This window comes from Sinocyclocheilus rhinocerous, unplaced genomic scaffold, assembly GCF_001515625.1.
Source record: "Sinocyclocheilus rhinocerous isolate Xijiao unplaced genomic scaffold, SAMN03320098_v1.1 scaffold4840, whole genome shotgun sequence".
Taxonomy (NCBI): Eukaryota; Metazoa; Chordata; class Actinopteri; order Cypriniformes; family Cyprinidae; genus Sinocyclocheilus; species Sinocyclocheilus rhinocerous.
In genome coordinates this window covers 1-3,293 of record NW_015623489.1, presented here as the reverse complement: position 1 = coordinate 3,293, position 3,293 = coordinate 1, and the positions used below count along the sequence as shown (strand labels likewise).

General features: G+C 37.2%; 1 pseudogene; it reads left to right on the top strand.

Annotated features, from left to right (window-relative positions):
- LOC107755454 (uncharacterized) overlaps window positions 1-1,020 on the top strand; it is a 4,323-nt pseudogene extending 3,303 nt beyond the window's left edge.
- Window positions 1,021-3,293: the final 2,273 nt, after the last annotated feature.

The window sequence follows — 3,293 nt, the reverse complement described above, 5'->3', positions numbered from 1 at the left end:
GTGAACAAAGAATTGCCCAGAGTTATTGCACATCTGGCTGTCTTTATATTGTTTTATCGACAGATTGTACAGGTTCGAGTAGCAACGGGCTTCTTCACACAGCCTGCGCATGCGCAGTAGCATACTGACGCGCGGTCACAAAAAATGGGAGGCACGCGGATGTCCGCTCAGAGCCTCCGCACACACTCTCCGATGACGATTTTTACGTCACGCGCACCATAGCGGACACTAGCGGACACTAGCGGACTAGCGCACGCGGAAAGTATAACACAGGCTTAACTTTAACCGGTGTTCATGTGAACTCAAAGACAGCCTGATGTTTTGTTGATAGACTATTTGTGGGTGGCTGTTTGTTGTTTCACCTATCAATTCGTGTTGATAAAGTATAATAGGGTAAATCCTGTATAGTGATTTATCCTATATAGTGCTTGCATAAAGCAAGTAGTGCATACACTTGTAGCTGTTATGTATCTTTGTAAGTCATTGTAAGCCCTCTTTTGAGGCAAGCGCACGAACACCCCCCCTTATAAAAAAAAACAAGTGGGCTCCCCCAAAGTCCACGGTATAGTTCGAACACTGCACATGAGGGTCGGCTTTTGGAGCCAAATGAAACCAATATTGCAGCAGCGGAAGAGGGACGACTTAGAGTTTCATTGGAATGGCTTAAAGAGAAAAAAAAAGCCTGCTGATGTGAATGGACATCTATTAACTGGCTCATCTGAACACTATGTGCTTTATGACAGATTTCATGAAAACAACACAAAGGATTCCCGTGATAAACTTCGCAAAATACAGCTTGTGCCCGAGTTGGCTGGAAGAGTTAATTCTCAATGTGCTGAGCAGTTGTTTTCTCAAATGAGAAAAAACAACTACTTTCTAAATGTTATGAGGCCAACAAACCATGTGTTCCTCATGCGAAACCTGTTGCATCACTACAATGTTGCAATAAACAATAGGTTTGCTGATCAACTTACCAAGCATGTTGGTTGCACTCAGGTTGTCCTGGATGTTTTGGCATAATGTTTGCATTCTTTTGCACGATTTAATGTCATTAGCACAGCTATCGACTCTCAAAAGTTTTATTTCACACTGGTATGGGATGCTGACATGCTTTATTTCTAGGGAGTTCATGTGAAAGCACAATTAAAGTGGATGATGAGCCAAGTACACCAAAGGTGGCTGTGAAAAGTCTGAAGGATGTAATGTCAAACAAGACCTGCTGGAAACAACCATTCAGTGAAGCAATGGAAGAAAAGGTGATTGCTCTTTGAAGGTAGAAATGTTATAAGCTGTGAAGAATGAATACCTCAAACATTTTGTAATGAATTTTGATAATGTTCTTTTTTCAACTAGCTCACACATGTGTTAGACACAAAGAAAAATGAGAGGGAACATGTGGCACGTGTTTATTCTACCACCCTGATGCGAGAAGATTTTCAGACATTGGGATTGCAACGCAGTGTGGAAGCAACAGTAAGTATCATCTTAATTTCTTTGATCAAAATTAAATTTTCAATTTATTTTCCTGTTTTTAATTGAAACTGTGGTATCTTAACAGATTCTGAATTGCTGTTTCAAGAAAATTGAAGACATCAGCAAATTGCAGGTTGTGTGTGTGTGGGTTGGTTGTGTGAATTGTGTGTAACAAGCAAAAATAACTTTTTTTTAATGCCAAAACTTGTGCATTTCTGTTATTAGGGTATCCAAGTGTGGACATCTAATAGCTACGTGAATGTAACTTTGATTCCCCCACGTTGTGCAGATCCCATCTTACATATCCCTGTAAGCATTCCTAATTTGTTTGAATGTTGTGATATTTTTATGATTAGATGGTCTGATTTATAATGCATGCTTAAGAATTTATTGACTGTTTTGATTTAGTATTGTGATATTAAACGTAATGTTGCAAAGAAGATGTATTAAGCGTTCTCTCAAACCAGCCAAAAAGATTTCACATAGCAAAAATATACATTATGCACCATTTTACTGTAGTTTGTATTCTAATTTTTTGTGACAGGTTGATGCTTCTGCTAAAGATTGCATTCTATTTCCGTCATTCAGCAAGTCACACTGGATGCTTTGTGCAAGTCATCATTAAGAAATTTTGATATGATTTGTCAAATAGATGTCAGTATTTTGTGTTTTTAACAACCTTTTTCAGATTTTGCATCCAAAGCTGAGACAGGTTTTTTTTCTTGATTCGCTCTGCAAGAGTGGTCTGAGTGATGGCAGATACATTCAAGTGTACAGGTCTTTTACATAGTTCAGAAGGTCATGTTCAGAGTGTACAGGTCTTTTACATAGTTCAGAAAGTCATGTTCAGAAGTTCCAGTTGAACAGTTCTTGTTCAAATGTTGCTGCTGTATGGTGGTTCTTTTCTAAACCATTCAGCATTTTCCTTTTTGATATGCAGTCGTTTCTTAAGTTTATTAAAGGTGTAGCAAGCAATTTCTGAGAAGCACTGTTGAAACTGGATTGTACCATGCACTAAAACACACTTGTAGCCAATTAGTAGTAAGGAGCATATACACTCATGAGGGAGGAGGTGCCTGTGTTGCATAGTGTGTTTGTAAATTTGAGAGCAAAGATATGAAGTGTGATATTTTTGGGTTGGGGTTTGTTTGTTTTGCTGATTTCAAATATAAACTGCGTTTCTCAGAATTCGCTTACTGCACCTTCAAATGTGAAATTAAACTATGTAAATTGTGATAAGCATATTAAATGCAAAAAAATACTTTTTTATAGTTGATTATTAATGTTGCTGTAATCCCCTTTGTAATCGTTAACATTTTCATAAGTAACTGTAATTTAATTACACATTTTTTCTTAGTAACTGATTACAGTTACATTTATTTTGTAATTAAATTACGTAACGCCGTTACATGTAACTAGTTACTCCCCAACACTGCATCTAATTCAGTTACTTTTTTACTTGCTTTCTTATTTGCCCTTTTTCTTGCTTTCTTCATTGCTTGCTTGCAAACATTAACCAGGGGATTCTAGTGCAGGGTTCTTCCAATAATTGTGGAGTCTTTGTGCTCATGGTGAGTTTATACGACTTCACATTGGCACTTACATCAGTTTAATTTAATAACCAAATAAAAAGTTTCAAACAATTAGTCTTTGACTTTCAGTATGCCCTGTACATTGCTCTGGGGGTGGATTTTGACTTTTCAGAGGTGAGCCTTCAGATCTTTGCTTGACATTTTTTGCAAGTATAAAAGCAGAATTGTATTTTTGCCATTGTATTAATAGTTGCTTTTTTGAAACAGGCTAATATGGCAAGCATAAGA